The following is a 14288-nucleotide window of genomic DNA, read 5'->3' as shown; positions in this document are numbered from 1 at the left end:
AGGAATATAACGATTTTTTTACAGAATCTCTTGATTTTGTGAAACAAATAACCCCAAATTTCGCGCACCGCTTACGGCGTCCATTTTTTCTATTAGGTTGCAATCCTTATTTTCCGGAAAAATACCGTACATATTATGTCCCGTTTCAGAAATCTCACATGGTCTGGGATCCATTATTATTTTACGTTGTTTTATTTAGCAAAAAACAATATTCTGTTAGGTTTTTTTTTTTTACTTAAGTACTAAAATAAATTTACACCAAAAAATTAAAATAATTAGGCTTCTATGGTGTTATTGAAAAAAATTAAGTGTAGGTATTAATAGAGTTAACATCTTCAGATTCCAAAAAGTATCACGATAAGTATCATGATAAGACACATTATCTTATATAAAAAAATAGTTAAATAAAAAAAAAAAAAAAAAAAAAAAAGTGTTTTTTTTTCACGTTGCATAGCAAATTAAGTACCCCATATATAAGTGTAAACCAGTTCACGAAAATGCTTTCTCTGAATCAGCCTTTAAGTTTTCTGGGCTTAGTTAAATTATAACTTTCATGTAATTACATTAATTTCCCACGAACAATTTTGTTCAACCTATAATTAGTGCTTATTTTGGTAAGTACCTAACTCTCTTTAAGACCAATTTAGCCAAAATACACGTGTATTTCGTGTAATAACTAGGTTAATTATAAACAACGGTCAAAATACTTTCGGATATCTATGCAAGATGATGATTCCAGTACCCTTGTATTAAGATATATTAATATAATCATTAAAATAATTTTATATTCAGGATAAATACCCCGCAAAGCTTTTACATACGTTACACAGATACGCAATTCCGTACAACTTCGAAATTACAAGTATATTAAGGCGATGCACTACGTCGTGTAATATTTTAAATTGAGCCGCTATCAATAACAACCCTTACGTAGATGGCGATAAGGTTTTAATTCCCGCTTAACACCATCCGCCTGTTTTGATTTATGCAAGAAAAAAACATGGCCAAAAAGTACCTTTTATTTTATTTTGTGGATGTTGTGTGGATCATTTTATAAATTACTTAATTTGTCACACTGTACAATAAAATCATAACCGAAAATGGGTTCGTAAGTAGGAGATTTTGAACTTTAAAGCAGTTTTCATAGGCCTATATAGTATTTTTTTCTGGGCTTATAAAAAGACTTATATAAAAAATACTCGATTATTTCAAAGGCCAAGATGTATTCTACAAGCAGTATTTAATTAAAGCATCTGAAACATTTCTTGGCGACCAAATTTTCAAACCAAAAACACATGATTTTGCATTACTACGTATGGCAATGCCTTAATTTCTGCACTATTTATCTCAATGAGTAAAATAATAGACCTACCCGAATAATTTATTATTTATTATTACACGCCTTAATGGGCTTTTACACACTACAAAGTTTAATAGTAGAGTATCACAGTTATTATAAATTCTACCAAATTAAAACAATAAAGGAAACATAATACAACGAAAAAAGAAAAAATATAAAATGTTACAACAAAAGCATATAATAAAATAAGAAACATTGTAAAAATGATAAGAAGTCTCACATAAATAGATATTCAAAATAAAAATAAATATATATATTGCGGAAATTATAGATGTCTATTTATAATGCCAAGTATAAATAGACATATAACATATAACCCAGATAGAATTTTGATTTTTGTGCAATTTTTATTGCACAAATTGATCAATTTTGCCAGAAGGACTAATTTGAGATTTCTTCTGGCACACGGACACTCCCAAAGCGCACTTTTGTCGGTTTATATCATCAGTGGTCCAACATCCACATTGTACCTATATCCAACAATTTTATCCTGTTGACGCAACCATATTCACCTCCCTTTAATATGTGTTCCTGCATTCCTTCACCCAATTACCTGTCCCAGTCTGACACTGTGTAGTACCTACACTCTGTGATATTGCAACAATTTAGCTATTCAAGCGTCTGTTAAGAAAACTGGTAGAGTGAAAAAATCCCTTCAGTGCGTTTAATTCTATTTAAGTCTATTACGGAAGCTTGTGCAGTGATGACCACGCAGTGTCGCCCAAGTTCTTAATATCGATTGAAAAAACCAAGGATAAGTCATAGTACTTTCTAATTCTAACTGTTAACCACAGATACCCCTATCGTGTCAAATATTGAATACAGTCCACAATAAAACTACCAACTGATTCGCATACAATATTGCGGCTATCCTTTGACGGTACATTTGACTCCTGATCTCTGGGATCACACACCTTTTATTAGCATTCAGATGACAGGGCAGGGTAAATGCAACAGGACAGTTTGCTTGATGCGAGCCATGACCGTATAGCTATAGCGTACAGCAGCTCGCCACGTCACTGGCCGTTCCATACCGGCCAAAGGCAGTAAAACAAATTGAACATTTACGCCCGTGTTAAACATAAACGACGTTCTGTCCAGATACAGTACAGATACAAGGGGCAGAGTTTGCTCTCTGATTGACTCTTATTTCATCGAGGTAATAAAAGCTCGTTTGCTCCTGGCATGATCCATGACTGCAGTTATCTCGGCTGTTTGTGGTGCTGTGATGGAAATCAATGACCGAATAATCATTTATCAGTCAAAAGGGCAAAATTAAGTGTAACAAATCAATTATTGAGACTATAATAGTGTACTTGGTCTTCCCATCAAAGGATTAGCCCTTTTGACAGCATCACTCGGTTTCTTATACCTAATGATTTTTTTTCTGTTTTAACGATTCAGTTACGTTAGCTGGGGTATTTAGCGGTAATAAAAATTATTCCATGCGCTAAACATTAAATTTCCAAATATAACAAAGAGTAGTGAAAAAAAATTTAATTACAGAAATAGTAAAAAATGATCAGAAGCAAACAAATACATTTGTTTATTTACTAATGCCCTTTTTAGAGGAATTTATATATGAATAGTAATTATAGATTATAATCAGTTATTATACACAGTTAATACTTGTATATAGTAAATTAGAATATATATATGGTTCCATGATAACTCAACACAGTGACAATTCAACACACTTTTAAAAAGTGATATAAAGAAACGATGATTTTTTTTCCCTAACCTAACCTAACCCAACCTAACCTACATAACCCAGTTACTAAAGTTTTTGTTTCATCACTTTCCATGACTTTATATAACTTTTTAAAGATGTGATGAATTATCATTGTGATGATTTATCCGGTTACCGTTGTAGTTCAACAAATTTGCTGGAATAGCCATTTTAGAAACATAGCCAATTTAGAAAACGTAAGAATTTTGTTTTGTATTATTTCAATAGCTTGTACATGAATATTGTAATGTGGGTTCCATGCGTATTGTTTAATGGTAATATTTGAATGATAAATTTAACTATCATCATTAAATCTACAGCGTATTTCTTGCAATGCCTCGGTAGCCACTCTGAGTTGGGATACAATAATAATCTAATAATTAACATAAAAAAATAAAATCAGTTCGAAGTCGAGCGAGGTTATTTAGGTATTCAGTAAGATATTATAATATATTCAACACCATTGCCCTGTCTGAGTTCTAGGACTTGAAGAGTCTTTCGTAAATTCAAAAGCGACAGCTGTTTTCTTTCAAATCTCTACAGATCACACAACTAGTGATCACCTGTTAAGTAATTTTAAAATTACTGGCTAATAAAGATTTTTTAATGTTCTTTCTATACAAGAGTCCCAAAGGCCCGGAGTCAGTGCAACGTGGCATCTGGAATCCCCAATTTCAGGTATATCTTTACGCTGAAGTAAGTGAGGAATACAATAATAGGTCTACCCAACCAAAAACCCTGTGTTTTAAAGCAACGTTTCGACTCTAAATGGTGATCTTCTACACTCCACCAAGGCGATACTGCGAGTATCTACCAGTATTTGCGCACGTCGCGTCGGGTTTCGAACCCGTTATCTCTTACCTTTTAATTACCGCTTACTGTTTACCGCTCTGCCACGGTGGTCGCAATAGTTCAAAGCGTCAAATCATCAAAGTTCCAAGTAAGCTTTGTTTAGTTAAAAACATTTAAAAAGTTAATACATATTATACAGCGCCCTTGAAGTGTTTTTGCACAAAAACGGCGCTATACAAGTCATCCAAGTATTATTATTATTATTATGTACTTATATCACGTCAAAGGTAATTCCAAATTTCCACCTGGTTGGATAATGTTCAAGGTTTTCTTACTAAAGTAATTAATAAATTATCAAACAATATAATTTTGATTGTGAGGTTCGTAAAAATATTTTCAGTATCATACTAGCGCAAACCTGTGAAAAATCATGGAATCTTATAATTGTAGGATCTGGGAAGCTCAAAGAATTTATACAATATTTGCTCTTAGGATTATTATGATGGAGGATGATGTATGCACGAATAAACTATGTAAACTTTAAAATTCATTATTGATTCAGATTTAGATTAGTCAAATGTTTAACCAAAAGCAAATTAAATTTTTTATTTTTTTTATTTTTTTATTTTAATATAGATCATAGTTACATTAATACATACATATTTTGCAATATATCATATTTAGGTACATAGTTGGTCATGTATACCTTATCAGAAAAGAGGAGCTCTTGTGCCTGATAAGGGAGCCACGATTCTTACTTAGATTCAATGTTATGTGTAAAATATAAATATAATATATATATACATATTTTTTTTAATATAAGTTTTTTTGGAAAAAAAGTTTGATTTTATTTATTTGTTCTTGTTGGTTCGTAATACAGTGCAATTCGGAAGGGAGATTATTGTAGTTTTTTATGGCTTGGTAAATATAATGGTTTTGCATTTGAGTTGTTTTAAAGATTGGCGTAATAAATTGATTTCCATTTCTCATCAGTTTGTAAAATTCTTGATATTCTGTGTTATTTTTTTCTTTACACATTTTTATAATTGAAGTTTGCTTAAATATATCATCAATATTTGGTACTGGAAACAATTTAAAAAGCAATTTTGTTGGGAAAGTAGAGTTTTTTTTAAGTATTACCTTTATAATAATTTTTTGTGAGACTTTTGCTGAGTGTAGGTTGTTTTTATAAGATCCTCCCCAACCTATGATTCCGTAAATAAGCAGGGAGTGGACAAGAGCATAATATACATTTTTTAGTATTTTCACATTTAAAATATTTCTTAACCTAACAAATATATATATACATTTCCTTATTCTCTTTACTAACTCCGTAATATGGCTTTTCCATTTCAAATTTTCATCGATGATCACACCAAGATATTTAATTTCAGAAGAAGAGTTGATTACAGTACAAATAGGATTGAGTAGTTTACAGTTGACATTGTCACAATTTTCATTATGGATTATGATATTTACTTTGTGTTTAGGTATTTTTTGTAGTGAAAATAATACATATGTTGTTTTTTTGGCATTAAGTGATTTAGCATTAATTTGGCATTAATATAGAATTATTAATTCATATAATAATTTTTGTAACTACTTTATGCTTGTGTGATATGATTTTGGGTTTTTCTTTAATGTATCAGCCGGTGAATAGCAGAACATCCTTTAGACAAAGGAGTTTTTCTTATAAAGCTCCGTTGCTTTATAATATGCTCGGCGAAAATATAATTTCGTTTGTTAAATTGTTCGTTTAATCTATTGAAGAAAATGGTAAAAAATTCCATACTGGCTGAGAGTAATGATTTTGGATTGCCCATGTCGTAGTTTCTGTCACGAGTCACCTTAGGAGCCACATATTTGATGTGATCAATGTATGTGTTATGTGATGTACTTATTTAATTGAATATAATTGTAAAGCTGCTCATCTCGACACAGAAATTATCTGGTGGGATGAACAGAGGAGGAAAAAAAATATAATTACCAGTTCCCAAATTTTGAAAATAAAAAGTTCATTGAACTAAAATATTTTGTTTCCCAATATAATTTCAAATCACGCATGTACCCATAATAATGAATTTACATAGGATGTCGTTCTTGTTGGTTGTGTAATAGTTAGCATAGTTGCCTTACAAGCAAGAAGTGGTCGGAGTTCGATTACGGGTCGTGGTAATTTTGGTTCAATTAAATTTATTTATTTTTAAACTTTCAGTTAAAAAAAATTATTTTAATTTTACATCCCGTGATTTTTCACGGCTAGTACTAAAATAACACTCCAATTTCAAAACATAAAAATGTGTGCGAGTAAAATTATTTAGTATGGGAAGTGTCTGCCGCTGAAGTTAAATGGGCATGAGGTAAAATTCACGTTTTTCATTTTCAATTATTTATTACATTTTCTACGGCTCCCCCAGGCACCATCAGAACAAAAATCTTTTAAAACAATTTATTCAGCCTTAATTTCAAATTAGTACGAAACATGAAGAAAACATAACATACATTCAATAAAAATACTTTTGCTCTTAGAATAAAGAATAACACAAAAAGTGTCTTGTGAGCATGTTTAGTGATACAAATATTTGCCTAATAAGACTTAATTTTTTACAAATGTACAAAAGAATGTGACATTATGTACCCCGTTTTTGACGTTGTACCTGGTTTTGAGTGTGGATTAAAAATTAGGTCAATTTTTTTAGTATCTATATTCTTCCTTCCCGTGTCCATAATCCATATCTTAAATCTTCTTTTGAAGTTATTTTTTTAATCGGTTTTTATTGCAAGAGGGACAATATTAAATAATTTTATAGAGAAATGTTACAACTTTCTTTCTCCAAATGTCGTTTTACTTGTAGGTGTTGTAATGAGGATTTCCAATACAAATCTGTGTTTGCAAATGTATGGAGTTCTACGATGTCAAGCGAGTGCAAGTGTGTGAGAGAGATAGGCTATTGGGCTAAATGGAACATTTGTTTTGAAGGCACTCCTAGGTTTATTATTTATTCTATACCATTGCCCGACGAAAGGCTGCAAACCTAAATATATATGTAAAGTATTTTTCTTTAACAAAATCATGTTTACATTTCGATAGGAATAATTTACAAATTATGAGGTAAAGACTGTGTGAACATGTTATGAGAAACGACGTACTTGGTCTTTAATTGTACTTAATCTCATCGTTTCTCCCCCGAAGTCAATTGCTAATCATTTGACTTCTAAAAATATAGTTTAGAAAAGACTTAGCCTTTTCGAAGGCTTCGATCGGTGATGAATACAAATATAGTTTAGGTGATGAATACTAGAACTTCAACACGCTTTTTGATTTGGCTTTTAGTTGATTTTTATAATTTATTTATTTATTTGAATACCGCACAAGAGTTTCTAACTGCTCCAAACTGTTTGGAGCTAGTGAAGATTATGGGGAGGGGAAGGAAATGGGAAAAAGGAAGGAGGGGAAGCACCTGGCTTTTCAGATCTGATCACCAAATAGGGTTAGCGCCATTTCAATTCTGAATGATAATCTTTGTTACTGAGTTACTGAGTTACGGTGTTACTGAGTTACGGTGTTACTGAGTTACGGTGTTACTGAGTTACGGTGTTACTGAGTTACGGTGTTACTGAGTTACGGTGTTACTGAGTTACGGTGTTACTGAGTTACGGTGTTACTGAGTTACGGTGTTACTGAGTTACGGCGTTACTGAGTTACGGTGTTACTGAGAGTATCTTCCACTCGGTAATGGGCCGCAAATATGTTAGGTACATTAATTGAATTAATTTTGAAACAATTCAAACCAATCGAATAATATAGACTTGTGAATATTTATACGTGACCTCCAGATTCGTAGTCAAGAGCCTTACCCGTCATAAACACCGATTCATGACAAAAAAATTCCCACTCTAATTAATACATATTACGTATTCATTAGAACTTCTATTTAAAGAATTTAATTATTGAAGACAATATTAGCGATTTCTAAACGAAAATCAAACAGAAAAATCAGAAAAGGATACGGTCACATCTGGGACTCGAACCCAGGACCCTTGTCTTTCCGGGACACCGCTCTACCAACTGAGCTAATGGGACCCTATCCCCCTCGGTCACTTTTAACTGTATTATACTTCGAATAAGAACTACCAACATTTTCTTCATTTTTTCACCGCACATTTTTATTGGCAACTATCTTTATGTATGATCGCAAGATTCAACCCGAACTAAATGCAATCTAGACAGCGTCTTTTTAGATAAACTGATCTTATTTTTTTAAATATTTTTAATGTGCGACATCTATTGACTTTTCTGCAAGTCTAGAACGAATATTTATTTTTCGGAATAACTTTATTGAGTAAAACCTCAAATTGTAATATTTAATTATTGAAGACAATATTAGCGATTTCTAAACAAAAATCTGAAACAGAAAAATCAGAAAAGGATACGGTCACATCTAGGACTCGAACCCAGGACTCTTGTCTTTCCGGGACACCGCTCTACCAGGAAACCTCTTCCGAAAAATAAATAAAGAATTTAAAGTTAGAAAACTAAATACATTATCAAACGTCAATACTTCCAACTCTGAAATGTAAAAAAACCTGGAGTAATTTTTTAAAATTCATTACTAGAAAGTATCCGAAATATAAATACTAAGAAAGATTTTAAACTTAAATTTAACAAACACACACTTACATGTAAACCGAATTTTATTTTATTTTTTATTTATTTTTTATTTATTAAATTTAATATAATTACATTTAATACAATATAAGATATGGGTAGTCCCACAAAGCTGTGATAATCAGCTTGTCTGTAGGTTCTAACATTTAATGTTATAACATAATACACATTAGCTTAAGTTTTTTTTTTATTTTTTTTTATTATAAATTTTTAAAGATACAGGTATATGCAGTCCCACAAAGCTGTCACACATGACGGCTTGTCTGTAGGTTCTACAAATAATATATATAAAACATTTTTAATTTTTAATACATGTATGACACAAAATTATACAATAAACAATATCACAAAATAATATATATCAAAGTACCTACCTATATACAAATTATTTAGGCAGGTACGTTGAGATGTTCAGGAATACATCAATAATAATGTTCAGAGATACATTGATTCGTCGCTTATTAGCCAACGCTTAGTGTTTTTGGGGCAGGGTCTCTCATTATTCTGAGGTTTAAAATAATTATTAAATTTATTGAAAATCTCTGGTATTAAATATTTAAGCGTTCGGCTTCCGTACTTATTTGTTACTCTTGGAATAATGAGGCCCTTATTTTCAGTGAATCTTGTTGTGTGATTATGCACCGGTTGCTTTTTATATTTGCTATCTCCCTCATTATCCATTATAATAATGTACCAAAGAAGACCCTTTATTGGAAGTAGGCCCTCAGAACCATACAGTAGTTTTAGATTACTTCTTTGTCTGTAGATATTCGGTGGTACAATTTTTTTTATTATAGCAATTTGTAAGTTTTGTATATATTTAATATAAATATTGCTTGAGTGCCCCCAAGTTCGTATGCCATATCTGAGTATGGATTCGACCATAGAAAAATAAATTATTTTAAGAGTACAATGAGGCAAAACAAATTTCAGTTTATAAAAATTACTTGCAAAAGATCGGAGCTGGTTACAGATTTTAGCCACTTGTTTATCCCATTTAAATTTATTGTCTACTATTAGTCCCAGATAAGTATATTCGTTAGTAAAGTCAATTGTTTCACAGTGGCAAATATTTTCAATTTTTCTATGAATACATTCAGAATTATGAGCAATTATTTTGGGTATATTCCATATTCCCAGGCTTGGTGATTTTACATACATACATTTTGTTTTTTTAACATTAATAATTAAACCAACATCATGAGCCCATTTAAGTAGCTCGTTAAAGTCACTTTGCAATTGTTGAATAGCTATGATAGGATTTTCATTGGATACTACAAGTGCAGTATCGTCAGCAAAAATGAATCTAAAGGCCTTTTTAAAGAGTTTTGACATAACAATAACATATATAATGTACAATTTTGGACCTAAAATTGATCCTTGCGGTACTCCTGATTTAATATGTCTTCCTTTACTCATATCATTTAAAATCTTTACGTTCATTTTTCTATTAGTTAAGTAGTTTTTAAAGAATGAGAGGAGTTTACCCCGGATTCCAATGTTTTCAAGAACCTTAATTAATTGTATATGGCTGAGAGTGTCAAAAGCTTTTGAGTAGTCAATAAAAAGCACCAGTACATGTTTTTTAGAATTAAGTTGAGAATTTATAAAATCAGAAAATTTTTCCAGCAATTTATCACAACTTTTTTTTTTCTGGAACCCGTACTGGCATTCATCTATAATATTCAAATTATTCAAATATTTATCTAAATTTATCGAAATATATTTTTCTAAAATTTTTTCTAGTGCCGGGAGAATAGAAATTGGCCTGTAATTGTTAATTTCGGAGTGATCTCCATTTTTGAAAATAGGTCTTACAATGCTATTTTTTAATTCATCGGGGATGAGGCTGGTATCGATTATTCTGTTGATAAAGTGAGCAATAACAGGGCTAAGTAATTTGACATGTTTTTTTAAATCAAACATACGAATTAGATCTATGCCCGGTGACTTTGAATTTTTCATACCTCCGATAATATATTCAATTTGCTTAGCATTAGCTCTAGGTAAGTACATTGAATGCGGTAGGGATTCTTGCAAGTGATAAGACGCTTGGAAATCACATTCATGTAACAACTTATTAACTCCTTCATCAAAAAAGTTAGCAAAATTTTCTGCCACTGCATCAGAAGATTGTGACTTTAGGAAATATTTAGATAAGACTTCATCGCAACCAGATTTATTTTTCCTACCCAAAATTGTATTAATTTCATTCCATGTTTTTTTAATGTTCTTGAAACAGTGATTAAATTTGTTATTATAGTATGCCTTTTTTGTGTTTAATATTTGTTTATTAAGTTTATTTCTATATTTTTTGAAAGAGATTTCATATTTTTTATTATTAGGCGTGTTTTTCCACTTTTTCCACATGGCATCTCGTATTAGAATACTTTCAGCGAGACTGTCATTCATCCAAGTTTTTTGGTTATTTCGAAATTTTTTTGTTTTTAATTTTGTAAAGGTACTTTTTTCATAAATATTTTTAAAAATCGATTTTAATTCTGCATAAATAATGTTTGGTTCAGACAATTTTAACATTGCATTCCAATCGGTGATTTCGATCAATAAATCAATCCTTTTGTCCGATAGTGCAGTGTAATACTCTTGGTGCGATTTGTCGACGGTACATTTATCATAGTAACAGAAGTTAATACTAGCTGCAGTTAGGTAGTGGTCAGCTATTATTGAATCGCATACGCATGAACTGATTTCGGTCGTCTCCTTCACTCTTACATAGATATGGTCTAAACATGAAGCCGTTACATAGTTAGTCAATATCGCTTCTCTAGTCACATCATTTATACATCTGGTCATTCCAAAATGAGACATGAGGTTTTCATATTGCATAGTTATGGGTTCGTGTACATTTAATAAGTTAATATTCGTATCACCTAGAACCAATACGGATTCTTTTATATCAATATTTCCCAATATTGTCTCCAGCTCATCAAGAAATAATTTTTTTTTTGTATTAGGCGGTCTATATATTGCTAACATATGGTTAAACCGGGAATCGAACCTGGTTATTAAATTGGCTAAGCTCAGATAAAATGGTAGAGCAGGCGACTCGTGTACTATCAGGGGCGGGCAGCTTCTTTGGTCATCAGGCTCGTCCATCGGTTAGGAGGTCAAAGGGTAGGTTTATCACATAATAATAACACATGGGTAGTAAGGCACAAGGTATATTAAATGTCTCGAGAAATACAGGTTGACATAGATCTCCCTACTAACTCTCTCTACTAATTTATGACGACCGGATCAAGCGTGGATTCTACATGAATTTACGAGAATTGAACACAAGAAAAGGGGATAGGTTGAAAGCTTACGATTCGTCTTGAGGAGTGGTATGGGGCATCATGTTGAGCCAGACGTTCCCGCGCACACAGGCGGCGGGACAGTTGAGGCAGAGATATGCACTCGGGATTTTACACGGGAACGGGACTCCATTGAGTTAGCTCGAGCCGTAATAGTAAACATGATTGTAAGTCGATTAGCGAAATGCCTCTAGTTTGGAAACTGTTACGAGATCGCGTTCGTTATTGCGTAATTTATGCAAGTCATTGGCGGGTAGATCGTTTCCGCGAGCGACCATGCGGTCAAGGCCGAGGTCGGAGCTAGACTGTCGGAGCGCGGCGAGGCGATTAGCTTGTGGCCGCGGCGCTGCGTGTGGTCTGTGTCGGTCACGTATTTTGACCATCTGGCGGCGTGTTCGACACACGCGGTGAGGGGAAGTTGGGGCAACCATGCCCTATTTAACAATAGGGAGACTGTATTACGTAACACATTCCCCCTCCGCCAGTAAAAGGCGACGTGGTAATGAAGCTTTAGGCGCTAAAAATCCTCTTCATCTTGTCGTGAGGTGAGTAGAGAGAGAAAAAAAGTTGATTTACAAAAAAAACAAAGAAGAAAGAGTACATGGTTATGCAATGATGAAAAGACAACATACAAGGTTATGCAGTGATGAAAAGACAAACATACAAGGTTATGCAGTGATGAAAAGACAAACATACAAGGTTATGCAGTGATGAAAAGACAAACATACAAGGTTATGCAGTGATGAAAAGACAAACATACAAGGTTATGCAGTGATGAAAAGACAAACATACAAGGTTATGCAGTGATGAAAAGACAACAACCTGACTCTAAAATTTCATTGGTCTGTAAGCTAAGTTTGAAGAGCGTAGTGTTCGTTGAGTACCAAGTAGACGTAATTTCACTGAAGTTATTTAAGTTACACTTTCACTGTAACTTGACCCATTTGAGATTGCACTCAAGTATCACTAGGGCCATAGAAATTGAACTGTGCTTCTTGGTTGTGGTTGAGAGATGGTGATGCTGAGGGCCGGAAGTGTCCGGGTTCTGATGTTGTACCAGCGTGAATTCCATTATGCTGATGTGGTGGGGCAGTGGTTGTCAAGGTGAAATGAAGTTGGTAAAGACATGGAGTAATACCAGTAAGTTGATTGATGATTGATGCGTGTGATGGCTATTATGTTGAGTTTGCGCATCGGCAAGTGGTTGATTTGTACAATGGCCCGTAGTTGATTGTACGACGGCAAGTAGTTGATCTGTACAAATGGCAAGTAGTTGATTTGTACAAACGGTAGGTAGTTGATTGCACAATGGCAAGTGGTTGATTTGTACAACCGGCAGGTAGTTGATTGCACAATGGCAAGTGGTTGATTGCACAACGGCAAATGGTTGATTTGTACAAACGGCAGGTAGTTGATTGCAGGAACATAACTAACCTTGAGCTGGCATGCTCTGAGGTTGGTTCTTTTGAATGTGGTTTGAATGATGAGACAACTTGATTTGCTACTGCACGCACGACTCACACCTAATTTGGGTGCGGTCGGGTGTTTTTTGGTACGCAGAGATTGGAGAGAAGTGAGTGATGGAAGTGAAGGCGGCAAAGAAGTGAAGCTCAGCTTGCAGGTGATGAGGAGGGCTGCTGGTCTTCTTTTTAATCCGGGGACAAGTTATTATTATAGTCAAAATTCTTGAAGTTTACCTGCCTGGTAGACCAATGATGAAAAAACGTTTGGAGAGAAACAAATTGTGTTCAAGAGAAAAGACAAAAAGACAAAAAACGTTGTTGGTTAGAGAGGAGAGAGTAGAGAGAGATCTATTATGCTGACTATACCATGAGTATCCCGAGATTGGGGAGACAAAAAGACTATCACGACTGGCGTGAGGTTACCTATTTGATTTACAAGGTAGGTAGGTGGTTGTGCCGTAGTAACACCGAGTTTCTGAAAGAAGTTGGCCTTCCATGGTCGGTGTTAGCGCTTGAGCGATAACAACTTACGACTTTCAAAATTACAAGAAATGTGTTGATTACCTAGGAATGGGGTGAAGAGGAAGTTTTTGAAGCAGATTTCATGGATAAAGATTGTCTTAAAGACAGACGATACGCTATGTGCGTAGGGTACACCTTCCAGGTTCATGAAATCAACCTCAAAGATAATGAGGGATGAGAAAAAATGGCGTTGAGCGAGAAGGTCTGCTGGTGATGGAGCTGATTCTCCGTTCGATCTTTTTCAGAGAACGAAATGTGGTCAACCAGCAGATTTCTTAGCTCTTTACAAATGTACAAGAGTTTGATGGAAGGGTGAAGGATGGAGGGTTTGAGCAGCGAAAATTGATAGTGACTGAGCTAATTCTCAATTCGATCTCCATGTGAGGACGAAATATATCAACCAGCAAATTTCCTAACTCTTTACACATATACATGAATT

This window comes from Hesperophylax consimilis, chromosome 10, assembly GCF_061612785.1.
Source record: "Hesperophylax consimilis isolate HC1 chromosome 10, BYU_Hcon_1.0, whole genome shotgun sequence".
Lineage (NCBI taxonomy): Eukaryota > Metazoa > Arthropoda > Insecta > Trichoptera > Limnephilidae > Hesperophylax > Hesperophylax consimilis.
The sequence above is the reverse complement of the archived record's forward strand: the minus strand, read 5'-3'. Positions refer to the sequence as shown.